The sequence below is a fragment of the Manacus candei genome, unplaced genomic scaffold (assembly GCF_025592945.1).
Source record: "Manacus candei isolate 608988 ecotype Guabito, Panama unplaced genomic scaffold, ASM2559294v1 h1tg000050l, whole genome shotgun sequence".
NCBI classification, from domain to species: Eukaryota; Metazoa; Chordata; class Aves; order Passeriformes; family Pipridae; genus Manacus; species Manacus candei.
In genome coordinates, this window is record NW_026138098.1 from 35,288,291 (window position 1) to 35,314,261 (window position 25,971).

The following is a 25,971-nucleotide window of genomic DNA, read 5'->3' on the forward strand; positions in this document are numbered from 1 at the left end:
ACCATCAACCCACCACCACCACTATGTTCACCCTGTCTCCAAGTGCTGAACTCCACCACTTCTCTGGGCAGCCTGTTCCAATGCTTCACAACCCCTTCTGGGAAAAAAATCTAATCTAAACCTTCCCTGTCACAACTTGAGGCCATTTCCTCTTGCCCCATTGTTTTGATAATATACAAGATATAATTGATTCTAAGCAATCCATAATGTATTTTGTTTTAATAGTTTGCATAAAAATATCTACAAAATGAAAAATATTTGGACAAATGTATTTCACAAGTTATATTTATTAGGTAAAAATGTACTAGAATTTCAGGGATCAGTTTATTTTCATACATTTTGCCTTCATGAGTCTGCTAAAGTAGAAACATTCTTTTCCCTTATTGTATACTTATACTGAGCAGACATCCAATAAATCATAAAGCTGGCATATATAAAAACATGTCCTGTTCATTTCCCTATAAAATATCTCTGTGCAGTGTTTTATACACTTTTTTTCAAACTGTTGACAAGCTACTGGTTCATCCCTTGGATTAATTTGTAGCAAAGTTTTATAGACATTGCTATCTTTCAGTTCCAAAGGCAGCTGATATTGAGAAGGATACTCCAGTTGGAATGAGGTTGGTATTTCAGTCTGTTCAGTAGCAGTTATTTTTACTTTTAATAACCTGCTGCCCTTGGAGCTTAGACAACATTTAAACTATAAGTTCCATACCTTATGATGATGATTAATTCTTTGTTCAGGCAAGCACATTATGAAACTAAAATATCACTTGTGGTTTAAGATACAGAAAATGTAATAAATTAATTAAGTAAACTCTAATCTCCTTTTCCTGTTTGTAGATATTGGTAAGAATATTGCTGGGGTTTTGATTTTACTTAGTGGGCTTTTTTCCTGTTTGTGGGCTGAGTACAAGTATGGCACATTCACTGATGTGTCTGATTTGTCATTGCTTCAATAAGTTCCTTCTGGGGTAACCAGGTGCATCCAAAGCCTCTTTCAAATGTGGAAGTTCTTTTAAACATTCCAGAGCAATGGTCGTTCAGGAGAATAATAGGGTGAACATGAGAGAGAAGTCAGTTAAAATAGAACAGAATCATTAGTTGGAAGGGACCTGTAATCATGCTCCAGTCCAACTGTCTAAAAAACAGGTTCAAAAACCCATTCAGATATTCATACAAAAATGGGGACTATGTACCTTAGGCAGTGATGTACTGTTTGGTTATACTTCTCCTTTCACTGGAACAGGCTTAAAGCCTTTTCTGCTCTGCATAGTGCAAAAGTGTATATATATACAGAATGTTGGCATTAAGAAATTTTGAAGGTACTATAATCAAAATTTTGTTGACAAAGTTTGTAATTTGGTCAGTCATTTGACTGCTCGAGTTATTTATTTAATGACCTTTCACTTACCTTTCGAGCAAGCTGAATATTTTCATTTCAGGAAAGAAAATTGGCAGTTCTTTTAAATTCTGTAAATGCAGTCCAGAATTTTTTCCTTATTTTTGTAATGCCCCATTGCTGCAATATTTCAAAGGGGCCATGTGTGCCTGGAATGCTTATGCCATAGAGGGTGAGAAGGGGACCTGAGCACTGCACCTGGCTGCCATTTCTAACCTTGGCAGAGCACCAGAGAGCCCAAGTAGAGAGTCCAGTATGATTAGCTGTTGTTTTGTAGCCATATAATGTCACTGCTCACCAAAATTAAGGAGAAAGCTCGATGATTAATGTAGGCTTCAAAATAAGGAAGTGGATTCCACTTAACCTGTCTAGTCTTAATCAGTTTTTTGTTGTTTATGGAAGGGAAACTGGGGACAGGAAGACTGAAGCTTTTCTACAGTCGTGATTTGGATCAAGTACATAGCCCTTGCCCGCTAGATTAAGTTTTAGATCTTTGATTACAGGAATATATTTGAGTTTCTTTTGCCCTTGAAGGGTTTGGAAGGCTCAGATGGCAGAGTAATGTACTCTTCAATAATAGGAATCAGTTTTCAAAGGTTTTCTGAGGCTGCCTGGTTGAAGAATTTTCTTATGGCCCTGCAAAACTGTAGCTTCTGTCAGAAAAATAGAGTTCTCTGTGATGGCCTCTCCTATCAGATAAATATAGGAGTCTTTTGGCATGGGTCTTTTAAAACACAGTTCCAATCTTGCACTTCTGAGTCTGCAAAAGTTGCAAACATTTCCTGTCACACCAATTTAGCAGCTTTTCTCTATTAGTGTTTTGCTAGCAGTGCTTCAGTTCGTGCCCCTGTTTGCTGCCCCAAGCCAAGCTCTCTGCCTCTCTCCTAACACAGTGTGATTCTTCCCTCGAGGTGAGCTTCTCAGTGCATCCCAGGAAGCAATGCTTAGTCCAGAGGGCAAAACTGAGGCATCCATCCATGTGGAATCACTGCCAGGGGCAGCACGGGGCTGACACAGGCCCTGCTGCTGAGCCTCAGTGAATCTGGGGGAAGGGTGGTGGGGAAATGGCAACCATTCTTTGAGTGGAAAATGCCAGAATAGAGTAGTTTTCATACTGAGGTCCAAACAACTCTTCATCACAACGAGATAAAAAAACTTAAATGGAATACGAGTACCATGATTTTACTGAGCTGTTCTATGAGGACATTGAACCACAAAGCTGAACTACAGCATTGCACTGAAGATGCCTGATGCAGTTTTGTGGGACAGACATTAGAGTTCCATTACTTTGTAGATTGGATCATAGAATCCCAGAATGGTTTGGGTTAAAAGACCATCCAGTCCCACCCCCTGCCATGGGCAGGGACACGTCCCACTAGCCCAGGTTGCTCCAAGCCCCGTCCAACCTGGCCTTGGACACTTCCAGGGATCCAGGGGCAGCCACAGCTTCTCTGGGCAACCTGTGCCAGGGCCTCCCCACCCTCCCAGGGAACAATTCCTTCCCAATATCCCATCTAACCCTGCCCTCTGGCAGTGGGAAGCCATTCCCCCTTGTCCTGTCCCTCCATCCCTTGTCCCAAGTCCCTCTCCAGCTCTCCTGGAGCCCCTTCAGGTGCTGGAAGGGTCTCTAAGGTCTCCCTGGAGCCTTCCCTTCTCCAGATGAACACCCCCAGCTCTCTCAAAACTCCTCTGAGGGTCCTGTTAGGCACACAGCTGTGACATTAAAAATCTGGACACCTGAGAAACTCGGGTTCCAAGTCCTTCCTTTCACAGAACCTTTCTCTTTTGGTTCACTGCAAAGGAGAAGCAAGGGCCATGGAAGGGAATCCTGCCCTGCTTCCCCTGGCTGGGACTGTGCCTGCAGGGGTGACTAGGAGCTGGGATGGCTGCCCAGGTAGGCTTCATGTTCCTACAGCTAAAACCAGTACTGTTAGCTCTGCAATACATTCACAAGGGGATGTATTTCTTTGGGGATGATTTTTTATTTGCAACCTTCCCAACAATTTTTTTCCCCAGTTCTTCAAGGATGACCTGTTTTGGCCCCAAATCCCCTAATTTTTGCTCATGTTCTACTTTGTCACTCACCTCAAGCCCAGGTAAAGCTTGCAACATTTGCCCCTTTATAATTTTTTTATTTCCCCCCCCCTCTTCTTTTCATGCTTGCTGTAGCTCAGACTTAGATTGAGTTAACAGCAGATATTTGGGATCATCATTTATTGCCCAGAGTTAAATGTAATTGTTGCATTCTTCTGCTCTGCCCACCTGTTCGTTCCCATTAAGAAAATCCTACCTTTATAAAAGTGTTAGACTTCTCATTGGCAAGGGAAGGACTGTGCCATCTGTTAGCAGAGCAGTGCTACAAGTCAGGACTGAAGAAAGTAAGATAGCTAATAAAAAAGAAACTCAAGTCAAAATGGTGAAATTAGTATAAAGGTTTCCTTGGAAAGTGTGCTGACTGGCTGATAGAAAAATGGCATTTCTTTAGTGCTCAGCTGAGCCTGGGAGTGAGGGAGCAGCAAATCTCTCTGCAATGAAAAATGGTTATTAGGAGGGGAATTAAGGAATGTCTGTTATTCACAGATTGAAAGATCTGATGAAGACATCGCCTGTGTTTAAATCAATCTTCTTCACCAATTTACCTCAATTCTTCAGACTTCAGCAGTAGTTGCCTCAAGAGGCTATTCAGGAGACTAATGGACAAGAGAGATAAAGGGCTGGGTGGATGGAAAAGTGCCAATAAAGTAGAAATGGTAGAAGCTGTCAAGTTAGAAAAAGTTGGGAGTGTCTTAAGCTGCTTGACTTAGAGCTGGTGATCTTGAGAAAGTGATAATCAGTCAGTTGTTATTAGCTGGTGACAGAGTGGTGTTGCCCAGTGGAGCTCAGAGGTGACAGTGCTCAGCAAAGGAGCAACCTGGGGGACATAACCCACCAAGTTTGCTGAGTCCTGAAGTATTTGATAAGGGAGATTGAACTGACATGGCAAAACACTGTAAACCCTTTTTTTTTCCTGCTGGAATTTTGCACTGAGTGCAACGCATTTCCCTCACAGAGGGAAAAGAAATGCAGAAAAATGTAGGGTTTACTATCTTCTTAACACTCTTTGGGTGTTAAACTACTTGAAAAAGAGACAAATAATCTGGGATTTTCCAGTTTGGCTCTGTTCTCATTATCCTGACAGAAGTACAGAAAATATACAAAATCAAGCCATTTCTATATTATTCTAAAGTAGAACTCTGATTAAATGAGAGATAGAGCATTTTAGCAACAGAGCAATTTATTGAGCATGATTAATAATTGGAATTTCTGGCCTAAGAGATTACTGCTGGGAGGCAGTACCTGGATAGAGTGCCCAGACACCTGATGGGGTGCAGCAGGTAACACTCTGGCATTGCCACTCTGTCCTGTGGTGTGCACACTGGTACCCTGACAGACCCCTGCCAGGGTCTCCTGGATTTTCCTGCCCATCTCATCAAACCTGGGTCTAATGAGATTTTTTGCAGAAGAAATCACATGTCACTTAAGGACCTCAAAATCAATTGCTATACCAGTCTCTATGTTTTATAAAGTGCCTACCTGTGCAAATTACCTGCACCAATTGACAGTGAGAACATGACTATTCATAACAGTGTTATGATTGTATGATGGTGTGTTAATATATGCTTAAAAAATATAATACTTGGTCCATGGAAGCATCATGCTGTTTCACATGATGAATGTCTTGGAGGAGTTTATGCTGTGTTTTTCTAGACTTTTTTGTTTGCCTTAATAGTTGCTATAAAAATAATGTTTTACAATGAACAGAGGAAACACTACCAAACAGTCCCAAAATAATTCAGGCAACTGACAGAAGGCAGAGCTCTCTGCCATGAAGACATTATGAGTGCCTACATTTTTTTTCCTGTCTCTGTCATCCACTTTACGTTAGCTTTGGAGAGTGATTTTATCTTTAAATATGAGTCAGGCTATGTTGCCAAGACAACCTCTCTTCAAGCTTTCCATTTCACTCCCATTGTGTGCTGAACCTCCATCAAATCTTCTCCCAGAGCAACTGGTCACTTATATTTCAAGTGGGATTTGATGTGATGGAGCAAAGAATTCAGAGTGCATGGTTTTCTTGGCTCCTTGGCAAGTCACTTCAGCAGGTCTCACTCGCTCTGACTCCAGGGCTGGAGGAAGGTAATCACACTGGCATCTGGATTCCAGCACAGGAGACAGAATATTTGACTGAGTTGCAGGTCTGTGGCATTCCTGCTTTCCCAGCCAAGGCACAAACCTCTGCAGGGCAATGCCCAGCACACCTGCTCTGCAGGCTGTGTTACAGGATTTCTGCTGGGGTATTGATTCTCAAAGGACTGATGTTGTATTTTAGGCTGAGTTATGCCTGCTTCTGTGTTCCCCACAGATGTCTTATTGCAAGGTACCTTTTGTTAAACCAAAATGAATTTTGTGGCTTGGCAGGTGCTCTGGTCACCTGTACGTATTGGCTGCCCTGTTGCTGGTAGAATGGGGAGTAGGATGTGGGGTTTAATTAAGTGTTATCATTGTTTCTCACCATGGGAACTTTTTGAAATATGTCTCTGTCTAGACTGCTCTTCAGAGGGGTGTGACAGACTCAGATCAGATTTGAGTAAATACAGACTGTTTGTCATATGGTAATATTAAATTCCTTTGTCATTTCTTATAACCTCAGTGTATTTTATGCCCCTTTTTGCTCCTACTTCTCACTCCTTTGTCAACAGACCCTCTTTTCCCAGGCGCTGCTCTGCGCTGTCACTCTTTCAGCTTTATTAAATAACTCTTGTAAAGGAAGCTCCTGCAAAGTGATCTTTAATTAAGTATAACAGTAGAGATGACTCTACTTCTATTACTAAAAAATGAACGAATCTTGCCTGAAAGGCTTCTTTACTCCTTACAAGTAAGGTTTGTGACAAGGTGATGGCCAGCAATAGCTGAGGCTGTGACAAACCAGCAGATATGCCCCGTTCTGATGGGGATGTGCCCTGGACACAGTCCACAGGAGCGAGGGCTCAGCAGGGATCTAAGAGCTGCCCCTGATTCCTCCTGCCTGGGCATTCAGGAGCTGGAATTTCAGACTGTTTACCGAGCAGCAGCTGAAAGATGAGCAAGACAGGAATTCATCATCCTGCCTGAGATGAGAGTTTATCCAGTGACAGGCTTATATGATCACTGGTGCTCTGAACAGTTTGTTTTCCGTGGAGAGAAAAACAATTTCCCCATGAAGGATTTATTTTTTTTCTTTTTCAAATATTTCAAAAGTTTCAATTATTTTTTTTTTTAGCTATTGCATCCTTTCTTTTCAGCAGAGACGTACAGAGGTCTAGATCTCTGCTACATCTGTCTCCTAAAAGTCCTTCCCATGTTCTGAAAAGTTGACTGCAGCTGAGGGACTGTCCTTCCAGTTTACAAGCTTAATGTAGCTTTCCTGTTATATTTACAAATGTGGAATCCCTTGGTATTTAATGAATATTTATTACTAATTTTTTTCAATGCAACTGAGTATTTTGCACACTGGCTCCATATCTCACGGTTATTTGTGCATTAGAGGGAGGGTTGAGGAAAACCCATCAAAGTTTATTGAATAAAGAAAATGCAGATGATATTGTGGACTGCAAGACACTACAATGAAGGGATTGTTCTAGTATACTGAAAGTTATTTCACTCAGGACATAAGTGACATTTTAGATTTTGAATAGAATAATTATGTGATCTGACACTTGAAAGAGCTGTTCATTATCTATTTTCTTTTTAACCTGTAAAAGACAACTGTGGCATTTATATTTAGGGTGCAAATAAGGTGGAATGACTAATAACCTTGGTCTGTCAGACACAACCATGAGTTGTTTGTCCCAGGGACACTCTGCCCATGCACTTTTTCCTGACATGCTAAACAAGCCCAGATCCTGGGTGGATAAGAGAAGTCCAAATCTCTGGGGTTTTTTTCTCTGAGATGCCTTTGTGACTTGCAAAATACAACCTGAACAGCCCCACCATGGCTGCTGCTGCTTTGTGGGTGCCAGTTTCCCTGGGAAGGAAGGCTGTGCTGTGACTCACTGTCGCTGCTGCCTCTGTCTTGGCACAGTTTTTGTGCCTGTGAGTGTGCACATTACGTGTGTAACAGCTCTGCAGCTGTATCTCAGTGATGGACCTCAGTCCAGCCACGGTTCTGAAACGCAGCCTGAGCATAACTCCTGCATTCCAATAGCTCCATTCAGTCCCTGACTGGAAAAACAGGCTCCAGGCTTTGTCTGTCTGGACAAACCGGCTTCCACTTGCAGAATAAGTGAATTTACTCCTCTTTCATTGACTGTTTCAGTGACTGACAAACACAAATCCCAGTTCCCCTTTGGAGAATACAGAGGACAAAACCTATACTGTGGTGAACTCAATTCTGCAGTGCAGCTGGGCCCTGAAGGCTTTACCTGCCCTCTCACTTTCTCTCCTGCACTTGTATTTTTTTTTCTTTTAGTAGGAAACTCCATTCGGAAAATATTGCAAATGCAAAGACGTGGACACCAGTTATCTTGTTAAGGTATTGCAAAAGATAGTTTGAACAATTCTTTATTTTATGTAGAGATACAGCAAAAGAAGGACTATTAAGTTCTTATTAAGAACATTAACCTTTTAGTGAATTGATTTAAAGAAGAGAACATAACTTGCATTTGTTTTGACAGACAATAACAAACATTTTGTTGCACTATTTTAGGAGTAAATATTAGGAGTAAATGTAATAGCTGTCTAAATTATAGAATCTAAAGGTTTGGTGCTGGGGAGGGTACAGAAAGAACTGAGGCTGGAATAGAGAGATGGTATAAGAAAAACCTATGTTTACTGCAATGGTCTGTGATCACAGGAAAGAAGGTTTGGAACTTTGTATTTTATATTCTTTTAGTAATCAAACCACAAGAAAAAATTTACTAGCTTCATGCCTTTTCTGATTGCTTTCCAAAATTACTGCTTTAATGTTTTAATATTTGTAACATACTTTGAGGATTAATTTACCAGGATGACAGTGACACAAACATCCTTTAGCCCAGGAATTCGCTCTAGTTGGCAACTCTTCAGGCAAGTAGAAGACACAGGGTCACATGAAATACTTCCTTAAATATTCTAAAGATAAATATTAATTAGGTTTGTAAGAGTTTCTAGAAGGGGTTGAGATTTAAGTGTTTATGTAATTGGCTAACATGCAAAATAATATTCTTCAGTTATAGAAGTTGTTGCTTTATTGAGAATTTCCCTGCCTGATACCTAACATCATGAGGGTGTCCCATCCACCTTGGGACAGAGAGCCCTTGTGGAGTGGCCCTTGCTATTGAGGTGAGCCCTGGGAATTCTGCTAATTACCAAATGGGATTTCTAATTAATTCTTATCATGTTGTTATATTTGTTCAGATAGGCTTCTGTAGGATGTTAGCTAGTTTTGAAATTTAGTGGGCAACAGAGACTCCTCTGACCACAGAGCTGACGCATCCTCCACACTCCTTATGCACCTTTGAAGGGTTATTTTTCATTGTAGTTCCAGCCAGAATGGGAAAATGATGCTATTATGCCTTTTAGATATCAGAAGAGTCAAAGAGCTCTTATCTTCTTCTCTTATCCACACGTTGGAAATTCATGGCTTGTATTTCTGGAAGCTTTGCAACTCGTTTCTGTGATCACAGAAGTAGGATCAAATTGAAAGATGAGGGAGAGTGTTACAGAAGTAGGATCAAATTGAAAGATGAGGGAGAGTGTTAATAACTGGATGTTACCTGGTTTGCAGGAGGTAGAGGTCTATCTCAGCTGAAGGCAACCCTGTATTACATTCAGGGTTCACATGGGGGAGAGAGCAAATCCAGAAGAAACTGGTTGTTTTGCAGCTAAATAGCTGTCCTGATTTGGGCTGGGGTACAGGTAATTTCCTTCCCAGTGGCTGGTGTGGGGCTGTGTTTTGGATTTGTGCTGAACACAGGGTTGATAATGCAGAGATGGTTTTGTTACTGCTGAGGGCTTTCCTGCCACGCTGGGGAGGGGGCTGGGTGTGCTTGGGAAGCTGGTAGGGGACACAACCAGGACAGGAGATCCAAACTGGATATTGCAGACCATATGGCATCATGCTCATTATATAGACTGAGGGGAAGAAGGAGGAAAGGGGGGGATGTTTGGAGGGATGGTATTTGTCTTCCCAAGTAACTTGTTATGTGGGATGGGACTTGCTCTCCTGGAGATGACTGAACACCTGCCCAGCCATGGGAAGCAATGAATTAATTCCTGGTTTTGCTGTGCTTGTGTGCACAGCTTTTGTTTCATCTATTAAACTGTCTTTATCTCAACCCAGGAGTCTTCTGGTTTTCACTCTTCTGATTCTCTCCCTGATCCTACTGGTGGGGGAGCGAGCGAGCGGCTGTGAGGGGCTTGGCTGCTGGCTGGGGTTAAACCATGGGACTAGCTCCAGTCAAAGAGCAGCCAGTTTTCCCATCCTTTCCCTTTGCTTTATAACTAAATATACAAGAAAGAAATAAGTATTAGTCATCCTTTTAAAAGGAGTGAAGATAATCCTCTAGTATGGGCCACACGTCTACATCATCTATTGCATTTTGAAGCCAAACATTGTGTTGATTTCCCAGCCTTTCAGTTGTCCTTTATCCTGCTAAGGTGATGGGCAGACCACTGAGTGAGCACTGGGGGTTTCTTCATCTGTCCTACAACAAAACATGCCTTCAACCATGACCTGGCAGCCATGAAGCTACCTAAAACAATTTTCTAAGTCTGTGAAGGAAACTCCATATCCTGTTCAGTCTCGATATTTATTGTCCACAGAATAAATGTACTCTTAAAAAAAATTAACTCTCTCGATATTTTGCTCTATTTTACAGCGTTGGCATTCTTTCAGACAAAGTGGGAGTGCAGGGATGAATTCATGTGGTTTGCACAAGAAAGTGGTTTATCTATTTTTGCTTGCTAAAGCCCTGAGAAAGTTTATCTGTCATTATGAAAGCTGAAGGAAAACAGAGGATTTGGACATTACTGCTTGATGTTTTCTGCAATCAATACATTTTCAAGGCATTTTGCAGCATTGATATTTTGTTAAGCAAACACATCTGTTTCCAGATATGGGTTGCTCAGCTTGTCCAGGATGTCTCAGCATTTCTTTCAGCCATCAACTCCCACACCCGATCCTGTATTTATCCAATTTAAGAGTGTCTTTTCCTTTGGTGGCTCTTTATGTTTTTGTACTTGCCACCTACTGTTTCATCCACAAACTAGATCAATTTATTTTCCTGACTCGACACCATAGGCATAACAAGTCTCTCTGAACTGTCACAGTTCACATGTAAAGTGGCCTTTTAAAGGTGTATTATGACTGCTGTAAATCTCTCTAGTCCCACTCCTACAGCAGAACAGAGTGTTTCAGTACAGGGCTCACATGGGGAACTCTTCACAGGATTTTTGCAGTACTCAGGAGGATGATGGGATAAAGTCCCTGTAATGAAGGCAAACTTGACAGCTTGCAGTTTTCTAGAATTCAGACAAATGTAATGGTTTCTGAAGCTGCTGTGCCACCTTCTTTCCCTGCAGCTGTGAGGGTGCTGTTCTGTTTGGGTTGTGCAGAAGTCCTGAAGGGAAGGGAGGCACAAGAGAGGGCAACAGAAATGTGTGAGAGAGAACAGTAAGGTAGAGGCAAGGGAACTGAGGAGGATGTCTCAGTTGCTCTGGAGTTAATGTGCTGGAGCTAGGAAGATGATCCTAACCTAATTAATTATTAGTAGCTAAAAAATACATCATTCATCCAGGCAAAATCTTCCTGAAATGCTGCTGCTTTGATCTCCTGGTACCTGTTATTGTAGATGGCACTCCCCTATTTTTCCAGCCACTCTTGCCTCCAGCATGGTCATTATTTTTTCATCTTTCTCCTCTTGTAAGCGTGGAAGAATGGGGCACTGCTGTTTTGCTGGAAATGTACCTTTTTCTTTCATCAAAACTCAGCTGTGTTCTCAACTTTTTGTGCTTCAGCTTCCATAGGACTCTTTAATACATTCTCTTTCTTGCCATAGGAACATCATCATCTTGACTCCAACCCCTGCACAGAATCACAGGGTGGTTGGGGTCGGGAGGGACCTTTAAAGAACACCTAAATTCCACCCCTTGCCACGGGCAGGGACACCTTCCACCAGACCAGGTTGCTCCAAGCCCTGTCCAACCTGACTTTTGTCTTTAGCTTTTGTCTTCTCCCATTCAAGAGACATACACTCAAAGCTTTAAGAGCAATTTCTCTTTACACAAAGTTCTCTTTGTAAAACCCACTTTTCGCTTTAGTTTCCCCCTTGTTCACAGGATTCCTCAACCACTTCACCCATAAATATCTTTTTACTCTTTTTCCATGTCAATCCTTGTGTATAAGGGAAAAATCAGTCTAATAGAACTGTCCACCCCTTTCTGTGCCCTCCCTCTAAATATCCCACATGACTCCTTCTGACTCTCTGCCTGTGAGTCCCTGTTATGTCTGAGTGTGGAGATCAGATGCATTGCCCTTCCTTGCTTTGCTTCTCCAGCTATTCCTTTCCTCTTAATTTTCCCTATTGCCACTATTTCTAATGGAAATTCATGCTGGTAACTAAACCCACAACATGTTCAACACCATTAACTGTGCTTGTCTTTCATCTTGTAGACTGCCAAGAAATTTAGGCTGGAACCTGTGATTAATATGTTGCTGGGGTAGTGGAATGTCCATAATTCTGTGACTGTGGGCAGTGAAAGGGTATTTTCTCTCAATGTGATGAACTTCTAATCATCTGTGAGGGATGGTGATTCTGGGACACCAGGTTGGTTGGCTGGAAATACCTTTGTATTCATTCTTTTGAAGAATAAAAGTGTTGACAGGAGAAGCATTAATACTGTTTTAGTTGGGGTTTTTTGTAGCTTAGAAACTATTCTATTGCAATATATGCATGTCATTCAGTACACAGAATTTTGTTTTAAACTTTTTAAGATATTACAAGTACCTTAAATTGCAAAGAGCAGTAAATCAGGAATATATACTACTCCTGACTCCTAAGTAAATATGCATACTTACTTTAACTATTTTTTTCTTCAGAAAAATTCACATATTAAGTAGCTGGGTTAGGATCAGATCATGCCAACACATGCCAGAGAGCTTTCAGCTGAAGATATAGAAGCTGGAATAGTTAATAGTCACTCTTTTCCATCCTTAGGTTTAATTTCTATTAATGTAACACTGCTCTAAAATGTAACTACTAATGAAAATATGTGAAAATCTACTGTCAGAGAATCATAGAATATGCTGAGTTGGAAGGGACCCACAAGGATCATCGAGTCCAGCTCCTGGCCCTGCCCAGACCCATCCCCAAGAGTCACACCCTGTGCCCCAGAGCATCATCCAAACCCTCCTGGAGCTCTGGCAGCCTTGGGGCTGTGCCCACTGCCCTGGGGAGCCTGGTCAGTGCCCAACCACTCTCTGGGAGAAGAACCTTTCCTTGAGATCCAACCTAAACCTGCCCTGAAGAACTTCAGGCCATTTCCTGGGATTCTGTCACTGATCACTCTATTGTAATATATATAATATATTGTCTTCTATTGCAAATGCAGAGCAAAGTAAAATTTCTCAAAATAAAGGTAGTGAAGAAATGAAAGTTTAAGAACTTAAACATGGAAACAAGTTTCTCAGGGTTGTGTTCAGTCTGTGTATCACAGAAAAATTGCCTTCAGAGAGGGGGCATTTTGTCTTTTCCAAGTAAGTTTGATGCATCGTATGCAGTAGCTTCTAATGGCCACTTCTTTAGATGTTTTGAAATATTCCAGATGCACTTTTGCCAGATAATTTCTGGTCATAATGGCAAGATTCTGTTAATGTTAAAGTCTGTGTGCAATTTAATTATCGAGTAAGTGGACATTATATTTGCATAATGGCATTACAGCCCAAAACCTTTTGTTTTTTTTCTTTACTCTCCATGAAGGTAGGCATTCATTTATGGAAGCCATAGAGTGGGAACTTTTAGCATCCTGAAGAATTGTGTTCTAGAATCTAGAAACTGCCATGAGCAAAGAAGAGGAGTGCTACCAGTGCCTGAGGGTCCTTACATTGGCAAGGAAGATACTGTAAGATATACCAGATTGTTTGAGCAGGTAAATTACTTCTTGTACAAAGAGAAAGCAAAAAAATCCTGTGTTTTTCACCAAATGTAGAATTCCTTCCTGCCCCCAGATCAGTGACTCTGAACATGAGAGGTTTTGTAGTGTCAGGGGGCTGTGACCCATATCATGCAGTTCTTTCACTGCTGGTCTAAAATGCCACAGAGAAGGGCAGAAAAAAACCAGATTTTACATAGTATGGAAAAGCAAAGGCTTCCTGGCTCACTTTAGGGATATGCTCAATCCATAAAGTGCTCAGAATGTGTCAAGAATAACACAAAAATTTCTGCCTTCTCCAAGAAAGCATGAGAAAGGAGAGGCCAAAAGGGTTTATAGCTCTATTGGTTGTCAGTTTGAAAGATCAGTCCTCATGGATCATAAACAGATGTTTTCTCCTAGAAGTTGGGCTTTCCTCTAGGCAGACTTCTAGGGCATGAGATGCCTGGGAGTATGAGATGTCAGTGTTCAACTTGCAGGTGTGAGTCAGGACCTGTGGGAAAATGGTTTCTTTGTGAGTGACAGATGGCTGTCGAGTGAGGAATGCTCCAGGGCATCAAAAACAGTGCTTAGGGCCTCTACTTTGGCAGCCACATCCTATCTCACTATTTTTTATGTTTCCTTATGCTACTTAATTGTATATTAACTTGTGGTTAACTTGCCAAATTTTGACTTCCAGCTGTTCAATCCTCTGTTTTTATCAACCAGCTTGGGATACTTCTCGACTTGGAGCCCAGCCTTGCCTTTAAAGCAGTGAAAGCAGTGGGGCCAGACACGTGCTGATCTTCTTACCATGGTCTTCTGACTTTGAGCTTGCTTGATCCTGGCTGCCTCATGGGGCTGCCATGGCTTTGTTTTCAGCAAAACCTCACTCTTACCTGTGCTGTGTCAGGTCAATGTTGTCTTTCTGGCCTCAGCCTTTCTGTAGGGTTCCTGTTTTTGAACTGCCCAAGAAAGGGTTGGTAACATTTAGCAGACTGGTAGGAGTGAGGGGAGTGGTTGGTCCCTTTGAAACTCAAGAGCTCTGCTTTAAAGGGATTGAGGTCTAGAACTGCTGTCTTACAGTTGCTGTGTCAGATATGCAGATGTTTGGGTTCCAGAGAACATTTCAGTTTATGAAAACAGGCTTCCCATGCCTGCTGTACCCCCATGCAATCTTTACAGCAGCTGCTGCCCTGCAAGAGAAGGTTTCCAGGCAGACATTCCTGTGTTGTCCACCTTCCTTCAGCATCTGCATGTGTCACTTTTTTGTTCATTCTTGGCAAAAATCACAAGATGTCACCACTCCCCATTAAAAGCCAGCACCAGCCATTCCCTGCCATCCTCGGCCAGCCCTGACAGACTGGTGTCACTGGTACATGGGCAGGAGGCTGCCTGGAGATTAATTCTTATTCCAAAGCCTTTGGTTGCCAATCACTTCATTTCTCAGTTCTGAAACTAAACACCCCTTTGAACTGTGTGCTTTGCTGGGCTGATGACCTGACCTGCTGGCCTCTCCTATTCTTGTATATTTTTACTTTGATTTTCAGCAAGTGTTACTGTCTTTGACCCTCTCTGTCTGTGAGATTAATTCTACTTCAAGTCACTGTTTCTTTGGTGGTAGATTTCTGAATTAGCCACTAACTTCAGCGTTCCAGTTGTAAGACCACATCCACCAAATTTCTATTACAGCACTACCATAGTCACTGTGGTAAAGATTTTTGGGCCTTCTGATGTCCTGTTTTCTTGTTTATTATTCCATTGCCTCATGCTTCTGTTATGTGTGATTCTACAGCCACTTCACAGAACTCAGAAAAAGAACCTAATTAGGTTATCCCTAATTAGGCACAAAAACCCCTCTGCCCTGTGTTTCATACCTTCTTGATATTTCAGCAACGAAACAGAATTTCCATTATTATAAAAGTCTGCGTGTGAATGAGAAAAAAGTCCCTTACTTGTATTCAAAATCCTAGTATTGGGCACCACTTCATGATATTTGGGACAAGGGGGATCAAGTACTATCAAGTCAAGTGAACTGTTTTCCTAGTATGTGGAAGAATATATTTCACAAAAAAACTCGGTGCGTGAAATGTGCTTCACCAAAATCCTTTTCCTAACAATTGCATGGCAGTGCTGATCTTTCTTTAATACTCATTTTTAACTTTTTTTTTTTTCAGATTTTTTTCCTTCAGAAAAGAGTTAGAGACTTTACTGTTTTATTAGCTTTCTCTGAATACCTTTGAAAAACAGGCAGAATTTTTTTTCTGTAGTAATTCAGGTCCAAGAACTGACAGCTTTCTGTATTTTCATGAGTTTTCCAATAAAGACTGTCTACTAATAATGTTTTAAACATTTTACATTGCCTTTATGTCATTACAGTTTCCCCCATGGCTAAGCATAAGGCATTTCTTGATCTGCATTTTCTGGGAGGTAAAAGTTTTAACGAAGTTATAGAAGATTCCTCATTGTGACAGGTTATAAAATCAGGAGGAGAGGGATAAAGCTGCACACACTTTCCCAGCTTTCCAGGCATCATGTCCACTTACTCTCATCAGAGAGCTGAATCTGTCCTTCTCTGGGAGTAATCAGAACATTTGCCTAAGGATATTCCATCCATGGTAAAGTGCCCAAGGAAGTTATCTGTGGCCTCCAGACATCTCAAAGGTAGCACCATTGCTTGCCTCTCTGATTACTTTTGTATTTGCCTCATTATTTATCCCTTATTCGGGGAATATATTAAAATAGAAGTGACTTTCTTTTCTGTAACAGTCAGTCTGATGTGTTATGCATAGAAATTTTAAAATAGATTCTAATTGAGGTACTGAAAAGAAAATTTTCTGCATGTCAGGCACCCTCAATAGCAACCTTCCTTTTTCTCCATGTTGAAAAAGCAACAACAAAAGCAGCTTATAAACGTCTGTTATTATCAAAATTGGGCACCTTCAACAGCCTGAGAAGGGCAACTGGAGACATGGAGCACAGCACAACTCCTTCCCTCCACTGCTGCCAGGTGAACAAGCTGCTGTGTGTCTGAAAGGACTGCTGAACCTATGGAAATCCCACAGGACTTTCTTCTGTGGCTCCCTGGGAACTGTGCCTACTCGTGGGAAAAGGTTGTCCTGAAATATTTTGAATTAGGAGCAGAGATTCTTCTTGAATGCAGTATTCCACCCTCCACAGCTACCCACTGCCCCTTTGAGGAACTTACAACACTGTCTAAATAGCAAACAACTAAATATGCAAGTTTACTTTTTCGTTTTTGAAATCTTAAGGCTATCCCATTACTTAGCCCATGAAGTTCTGGAAGGTGTAGACTGAGAAGCTGTATTGCAGAAAAGAAATTCACTTCTGAGGAGAAAATGCTTCTTTGCTCTGGAAATAGACTCCCCAAGCCAAGAGGATTTTAGGCAGGGTAGACTGCACAAAGACACAAAGCTGAACACTAACTGTTCAGATGAGGTGTTGAAGGCACATTACTTGTCCAGTGGAGGAGGTGGTTGTTAACTTGATTAAAATAAAAAATAAAATCGTTTCTGTCAGTCTCTGTTTTTCCTCCAGTGCTTAATAGTTTTCCAGGGCTTTCCACCATGCATGTGAGATGTGCAAAGAAGCTGTAGCTTCCCCTGAGCCACTGTGTAGTGTAATAACATTGCCTGGGAACAAGGAGGAACATGTTTTTTTCTTTCATCCAGAGATATTCCTGGTGAGAGATGGGTGGGTGGCTCAGGCAGACTGAAAGGTGGCTCAGTGTGACTCCTGTTGTTCCAAAGAAAATCTGTTTTCCATTCCCATCTCTGCCTTGTATGGATTGCAGAGATCCATTCACATTTAGCAGGGAAGTTTGTACTCAATGAACACTGCAGGAGCATTTCACAGTCTCAGGCTGCCACATGAGGAAGTTCTGTGTCTTTCTTGCTTGAGTTCTACCTTCCAGGATGACAGTCTTGTACTGCCCGAGGCTGTACCTGTCTAGATGATCATCCCCAGGGGGCTGGGAACCTCTTGGGTAACTGGGGGCAGTTCCACTGGGAGCTGTGCTCTTTGTGCCCACATTTGGGCTTTGGTGCTTAAGAGTTTTTAAATGTCACAGTGAGCAGTAAGCAGCTCAGAAACCTAATCTCGTTGGGGGACTAAGTGCATGGTACATTGTACTGGGGATTTACTCATTCTTTAGGATTGTGTAGACTTGCCTGCTTTTGGTGGAAATCCTTGATTTGTTCACGTTGTTCTCAAAGATGTAACCCAAAACTGGTTGCTTCTCTACATTCTTTTGTGTTTAATTCAGTTCATTCGAGATTCTGTCTCTGGGGGGGTGGTGATGCATGTGTATATGCACACCCATGACTGCAATTTTGGCATGACCTTGGGTTTTGCTGACACTAGTGCTGCTATCATAAAGAAATAAAGCAGTTCCTTATGTGTGTATTTTGTCATTCCACCGGATGAAATGTATGTATCTTTAGGTGATCTGACTTGAACTGATTGCTCTCTCCTTGAGGAAAAGCACTGGTGTTACCCTGAGGCTGTCTTCTCTTTTCTAAACCTTAATTTCTGCACACTATAGTTTGTCTAAATAGGAGAAACTTTTACATTACCAGTAGGAAATGTGAGTCAACTTGATTACCACCTGAGGTTATACTTGTATGTGTAAAATGTACCTAGATGGAATACATAATATAAACAGCCTTTTTATTTGTCACCTGCCAAAATGTCAGTGTACCTGTGTGGTCAGTCCATTAGTGTTAAATGGGACAATTTTTTCCCTGGGAACCATGTTCTGAAATAACTGATTGGGGTCATTAGTTTGTTTAATTTCATTGCTGCTGGTTTAGCTTACAAAAATGTGGGTGGGCTTTCTTTTCTTTTTAACAATGTGCTTCAAGCAATACTGTTTTTCTTTAAGCTAAAAATATTTCTATATAAAATGTCACATCTAGAATATCACATCTTCTGTTAACCTCTAAGGCAGCCTGAACTTTTGTACTAGAAATGAACAAGGTCACCAGAACAATTTGTTCTTTGTCTACCCTGTTACACATCAACTCTAAGAATTTCCAAAGATCCTCTGGACTGCTGGAAGCCAGCAATACATTCCCAAAAGGACCAAGGGACCAAGGCAGTGCAGTGAAGTCACGTTGCCTTTTGCTGGCTGTGGTCAGCCATTTCCCTAGATTCCATCCCAGTGATTATCCCATCATGGGATTTGATTTTTCTGGCATGACTTGTTTTCAGTAGACCCTGGGGGGGGTTTCTGTGGTTTGTTTGGGGTGTTTTTTGTGTGTGTGTTTGTTTTCTTTTTGATGGCCTACTATTCTATAAGTATTTCTCCATTAATTTTCACTTATTTCCATCAAGGTGAGGCTGACTGGTCTGTGGGTTTATTCCTCTAGCTCCTGTGAATGGGCCTTTTTTTTTTTCCTTCATTTTGATAGAAGGAAGGAGCAGTGAAAGAACTAAAAATTGATTTAGCTTAAAGTGAGGCTGGGATTTCTTTCAAATTGAGCTTGATAGTGGGAGAATACATTCTCCTCATTAACGTCACCTGGAGACCAAGTAAAGATTTGATGCTGCAGTACAAGCAGCAGAACACTGGATTTTATAACTCATGATCATCAGTTTACTGCAGAAGAACATTTGTAGTCTTTTAAATTGGTGTCTATTATATCATATTACATTTTAGGGCACTTTAGGGCACTCTTCAATTACTTCCAAGGTGCCAAACTGAATGCCTACCCTTCTTTCATGAGTTTGCCCTTCTGATTCTTGTCCTTCTGAAACTTGGGTTTCTTGTTTCATGGGTGGAAAATGATTTGTAGTGTCATGTGGTTTGCACATCATCAGCTTCAGGGGCGGTCCTAGTACATACTTTCTAGTTTCAGCTTGGGATCTCTAGTTTTCATGGACTGCTAGGCTCTATAGATCCAACAAACTATGATTTATGCAAGCATACTTTGAAATTAATTTGTGAGATTTTCACTGGAATTTAGTCATAAAGGGTGGGGGGTTTTGCTGTGGTAGTGTGATAACTAAATGAAACCATTTTTAGTAGGTTTTGGTATGTAGAATGCACAAACCTGTATTATTCTCAAATGCAGCAACTCAATAAATATGAGAGAAGACAAAGTTTTCCCCTGTCAATTCTCAAAATACAGACTGTTGTACTTTTTTTTCTATGTCAATATTAACTTTCTCTGTGCAAAGCCTCATACAGCACAGGAGAAAGTCTTAGAGAACAAGATCTAAAATACTCCCTGAGACTTCAGGTGTCACAGGGTTGTCCCCTTCCAGAATAAAAAAGCCTTTGCCTTGGTTGTCATTGCTGTAAACTCAGTGGAGACTTGTGGTTGTGCTTGACACCAGTTCAGTATCTTATGGCAAGGTAGGTCTATTCTAAAGGCCATCCACTCTATTTTCAATGCAAATTAATAAAGAATTCTCCTGTATATTAAGAGGAAACCAAAGTGCTGCCTTGTCCCAGCTGTGACTACAAGGCAGGAAAACACAATTGGATGGAGGAGGCTCATTGGCAAGTTACAGGGAGAAGTTGCAGTTCTGGATGTGATAGAAAAATAGCTGAAGTGAGAGAATGAGATACAGATGGGAAGTGGGGAACTTGTTTTCTTTTATTTCTTCCTTTCTGCCTTTCTTCTGGCTGTGTTTAGAGCCTCATGTTGTCCGGTTTCTTTCTCCTAAGGAAGTCAGGAAGGCTGTCCTGGCAGTGAGATGAGGGATGAGGGAGACAGAGGCTGATAATGTGCTGATTGCACCCAGCTCAGGGGGAGAAGCACAGGCAGAAGTGCTGGTTCAGGACTTCCCATACTTCTGGCACTGATTTTGCTGGTTTGTTTTTTTTTTTTTTTTAATAAATCATCTTTTCAGTTCTTATTAGAAAACCAAAAAGCCTGACTTTGAATTAGGCAGATCTCTTTCACTGCTAAAGCCAATAAAGAGAAAGATTTTATTTAATTCAGAGGTATTCAAATACTTTTACCAGGTACTTACTGTTTGTGTTTTACAGATATTCACATACTACTGGGACTTGGCTAAAAAGTAAGAATAGATATTACTGCTCCCCTCTACTCCTTCCCAGTATTAAAGAAGAGAAGCTTTGTAGGTATGTATGGTTAATGTGTCTCTCTTTGTCTAGTGTTTTTCCTACTTTATATTAGGTTTAAGAAGCATTTACTTAAAAAGATCAACTGAAATTGGTATGTAAGTCTTGAATATATATATATTTATGCACTATTTCAGTAATGACGAATCACCTGATAACTTTGATTTTAAAATGTACAATGATAACATTTGAAGTTAAATTTGAAGTAGCTACTGCAAAAATTATTTCTGTCACTTTGTAATGTTATCTTAAGGTCTAGTCCTTAATGGGTTTCTTTGAATGGATCAGGGTCTTTTTTTCACCTTAATTCCGCTGGTATAGTAGAAATATAATAAGAATTAAGAAGGAGATAATAAGAATCTTGCATTGTATAATACCCTGCTGTACTCAGTAGTGTGTATATTGACCTGAAGCTAATGCTCTCTTCCTTGGTTAGCAGCCTGATTTTTCAGTTAGATATTTAAACACAGGAACCAAAGAGTCAGTCATCCTTGTAATTCACCTAAGCAACAGCAAAGAAAGGATTATCATTATTACAGGCAGAACACTAGTTTGGCTGTGTTAAAGTTGTGAACTGTTTTTTGTCAAAGGTTGACTGTCTCCTGCATGCTTTAAAATGCATGTTCTTACACAGATTGCCTCACAAATGAATGTATCTCACAGCTATGCTGAGAGTCATTAAAAACAGGGATTTTTCTTACTTTATTTTAATCTGGTTGAAAAGAATACTAAGGGAGTTGTTTCTATCACAGAAAGAACATCATATAATTTTTCTCACTGAAAGTCTCCAGTGCTTCCCCTCAATTTGGTCTTATTTCTGTCTGCAAAACTGTGCTGTTAGTAAAGCTGGCATGAGGTAGATGTTTGTTTTTACTGGCAGGGTATACATATCAAAAGGTTTTGCTGCAGAGAAGATTCCAGATGTCCCCTGCTGATCCAAACTAGGTTGGATATTGTACATATTTTCCTTGGAGAGTGAAACTCTCTTCTCTGCCTAAGCAGAGGTGACACAAGGAGCTTTTCTGGTGGAAGTCTGGCATTGCTCTGCGTGGAGTGGGAGCTTGTCCTGGGCTTCATTCACGTGGAGGCATCATTTATAAAGAAAAGTTAATGTGTCTATCACAAATGCTGGAAAAGTTCAAATTCTGCTGGAAAGATTGGGACAGTTTCTGTCTTGCTAGAATATGGTATTCAGCAGTCTTCTTCATTTTGTGATGTCATAAATCCCAGAGAAATGATTCCTGAGCATAATGGAGTCTCAGTCAAATAGCTGTCAGAAAGTACCTTGAGAATCATCTTGGGTGTGTGAGAGCTGCTCCCAGGACACAGTGTGAACTCCTGTTCTAAAGAGAACACATTTCCTTCTCATGTGTCAGAGGTGTCTGTGGCTTTTCTCCATGATGCCATTACCACCCTTCTGTGGCAACAGACTCCTGATTTCATTCTCATCGTGTTCTTTATCTGTAGATTACTATGTGTATGGTCACTAGATAAATGCTTCCCATCCCCTGCTCTCGTTAGGGAATAGAAGTGTCATCCTCAAATCTGATTATCTGCTGAACTAGCTGTGCTCTGGAGCTGATGCTTTGGAAAAAGTATTTTCAAACCTCTTTGGGTTTCCCAGTGTGTTACTGATATATGGGTTATTATCCCATTTAACAATAAAACACAAAGTTTTCAAAGGCAACCAACATTTTCCCAGGGAACCAACATTTTCCCAGTAACCAGTTTGTTCTCCCAAGTATCCTAACTCTGCAGGTACCTTTGGGTAATGCATTTTTCTTAGTGACAGGTAAATGTTGGTTGCCTCATGTGCTCTGCACCTGGTTCAGCCAGCCCACAGGCGAGGATTAGGTTCCAGGTGACTTAAAAAGGACCACACATGTCTCCTGTATTTCTAATTATGCTGATGAGTTCACAGAGAATCATTTTGATTGAAGGACTAAATATTGGACAAAAAAACAGTACATAATACAGATAATCTAGAACCACACTGGTGGTTCACTACACTGTGGTCTGAACAGGCACTGAGCTTTCAGGAGTCCTTGTTTTATACCCTGTGCCCCACCAAGGTTTCTGGAGTCTTTTTTAACAAATTAAAGATCCGGGTTGTACATTGACAACAATCCTGGAAAGCACCTATCCTGAACTAGTCTGCCATCATATCAGACTGACTTTATTTGGGGATTTATCAGGAAGCATAATGGAAACATACTTGAAGACTTGAAAATGCATGAGAAGTTCTGACTGCCATAGCACAGTGCACAACAGCCTGCTCAGTTTGTTGTTGTGGAAGAAAGCAAAAGCAAATAACATATGGATGCAATTTTTACACATTTGTACAAGCCCTTGACAGTCAGATCTGATTTCTTCTAGCAAAGACAAGAAAGAATGTCTCTTGCACCTATCCTGCCTTCGTCTGTAATTGAATTATAATCACCCCTATTGCTCTTGTAGAGGAAAGCAGATGGTAAAATATTACTTCAGAGTGTTTTGGGGAACACAGGATTTTTCTTAAAGGTTGTTAGTGCTTCTACTGAAGCATTCTAGAGGTGACTTTAAGAATATTCTTAGGATTTCTAATGCTAATACAGAAATAACAGGGAAAGGGTGTTATTATTGCATTTTTATTGCAAACTGGTAAAAAAGGTTAAATCCATTCAAGCTATCACTTAATCAGATGTTCTCTGGTTCACTTTTTCAGGGCAAGGTAGGTCAAAACAGAGTGTTCATAGCTCAATTAAACCTTGTCACAATAAGAAAATAGGCTTATTTGTGGGAGATTTGATAAGAAGTTAATAGTGGATTTGCTGCTTCTTGTAAATAAAAGAAATATAGTGCTAATTAATAGATTTTTGTAAAAAAATTTTAATCTGGTGCACCAATGGATAAACGTGTGCTGAATAGAAATTTTAACACCAGTGCTGGTACTTGTTAGAGGAATATATTCAAAATAATAACAGGGCTTGCTGAAGAGCAACTTGAGAGGTGATTTTCTGTTTTTGTGCAGCTAATTAGGCACAGAAATGAAGCGATGGTGCCGGGGTTTTCCACATGGCTGACAAACACATAGAAAATTTCAGCTGCTGAAATTGGAAATAAAGACAAATTCAATAGTTAGCAAAATGTGTTGGGCACAGGGGGATGTTTGGTTGGGTTTTTTTTAACTGTCAGGTTTTGCATATTTTCATTTCGCTGAAGCATTGGTGATTTCCTTTGAGCTGGTGAAAAAAAGCAGGATTTGGTGAAGAGAGAAACTGAAGTAGTACAAAAAGTCTTCAGTAGCTGGCAGAGAGCTGCTGAAAAGAGCTACAGTAGTGTTTTGGAAGTGTAAGAACAGTCTGAAGAGGCATAGAATCCTTTGATGGGGTCACTTGTTGACAAAGCTCTTAGGAATGACTAATAAATTGAAGGGGTGAAAAGAAAACAAAACTCTTGTTCTCCATCCTCATTCGTAGAGTTTAGATTTAATCTTATCATTGACTGAGATTTCCACAAACTTAACATTAAAATACAGTAAGCCATCATTTTTTTTCCTTGCTTTGTTATCAGAACAGCAAAAATCTTATTTCTTGCAGTTTTACCATGTGTAAATTGGAGCATTTGGACAGAGATGGAATCTGGCATAACACACTCATGTGGAATTTTGTTTGTCTTGATTTGATAGTATGTCCCCAAACTGGACAAGTAACACCATCCAGATTTCAGAATGTTATTTCACATAATTCTGTGGCTTTTCAAATAATAGTTAAAGAATTTTCTCTGTTGTTCACTGGAAGGTAGAGGTGACTGTCATTTTTCCTCCCTTCTCAGAAAATTAATGAAATAATTAATAGAAAATACTGACTATATATATATTACTGACTATATATATATAACTGACTATATATATGTTATGACTATAACATATATATATATAACCAAGACTAATGACTATATATATAACCAACACTAATTACTATAACTTATATATATATATATATAACCAAGTTCTGGTTAATAAATTCAAAGTAATCATGTTAATTAGCTCATTGACAGTTTGATCACGGTCAGTTTTAAAATGATTCTATAATACTAGAAAGGAAAACTTATTTTAGGAACTAATCACTTCATTCATGAATTTTATTTCTGTGAAAGTGAGAATTGGAAAACATTCATTAGCTGTGAGTCATGGCATAATGCAATCATGCCAGAGCCTGTGGAATCCCTCAAAAGTTGTTGAACAAAGTTGTAAAGTAACTAATTTGTAATTGTGAATTTGAGAGGAGGTTAATACAGCATCAACTACTGTTGAATCTATTTCCATTAACTAGATACCACTTCTTTTCTCTTGTCCTTTTAAAAGTATTTAAGTAAAAATATGGTTCTATACCTCATAATATTTACCAAATGCTTGCAATTTTTATCTGTATAATTTACATGTGTAAGTGGAATTTCCTTTTTTTTCCTGTGTTTTTATAAAATACATAGGAGAAAGAATTCACTTGGTAAATGCTATGCCTGAGGAAATAAATAAAGGTGAAATTTTAAATTCATATGTCCTGTGGAAGGAAGAAAATGGAAGCAAGGTATGTTTTCCTTACACAGGTCAGAAAGAAACCAAATGCACGGGAATAGTCAGTGCTGCTTCAATTCAACCTGAAGATAATGAAATGGCAGCAAAAAAGCTACAGTAGGAAGAGAAGAGAATTTGTCATGTTCCTGATGGATTGTGATGTGTAAAATGGAATTGGAGGTGGCAAGGGACTGTCAGCAATTGAAGAAAGCTCTTACAGAGGCCTAAATAATGCTTGGCAAATAAAAGATAATAAGAATCTTGGTAAATGGTCAACTGACCCAAGGTGGTGTGTTCTGGGGCTGGTTATAAATGAGCTGTGGAAGGGGAATGTGTTTCCATGATGTTCATGATGTTTTGATCAACTTGAATAGAAAATGATACAATATTTGTAATCAAGGTAAAAGAAGCAGGGGAAAATAAAGTCTCGTAAAATAGTTTTCTCTGGAGTGAGACTGTTTGTAGAAGGTATTGTTTATAGAGCCAAGGATCACAGATGAATTTTTCTCTGCAGGAACTAAGTTGTTCAAGGGCTGATCTAACGCCCATGGCAGCCAGCAGAAGGATGTTTGCTGACACGAGTGTGCTCTGGAGGAGATTCCCAAAACACTTGGCTTCATATGTCCTGCTTAGGTCAGGTTGACCTCATTTTGCTTGAAACAGAGTCAGGCTTACAGGGGATGAAGAGTGATGGATATTGAGAACAAGCCAGCAAACACTCAGCAGGGGATTTTGGTCTCTTGTGGCTGCTATGAAAGCCAGCCATTGACAGGA

At 40.3% G+C, this 25,971-nt stretch overlaps 1 protein-coding gene and 1 long non-coding RNA gene across 4 annotated transcripts in view; one reads left to right on the plus strand and one right to left on the minus strand.

The window, feature by feature from the left end:
- LOC127476638 (uncharacterized) overlaps positions 1-24,364 on the plus strand; it is a 63,202-nt gene extending 38,838 nt beyond the window's left edge. Inside the window, exons 1-4 of one of the 3 annotated variants that reach the window (XR_007906690.1) lie at positions 13,448-13,546; positions 15,908-16,192; positions 20,547-20,642; positions 24,221-24,364. This is a non-coding gene — a long non-coding RNA (uncharacterized LOC127476638). Of the gene's footprint in view, positions 1-13,447; positions 13,547-15,907; positions 16,193-20,546; positions 20,643-21,522; positions 21,641-24,220 lie in introns of those variants that run through there. The other 2 variants (XR_007906689.1, XR_007906691.1) reach the window with 2 other exon arrangements.
- The window catches only part of LOC127476606 (uncharacterized), a 623,146-nt gene that overhangs the window by 116,947 nt on the left and 480,228 nt on the right, over positions 1-25,971 (minus strand). The window lies entirely within an intron of this gene.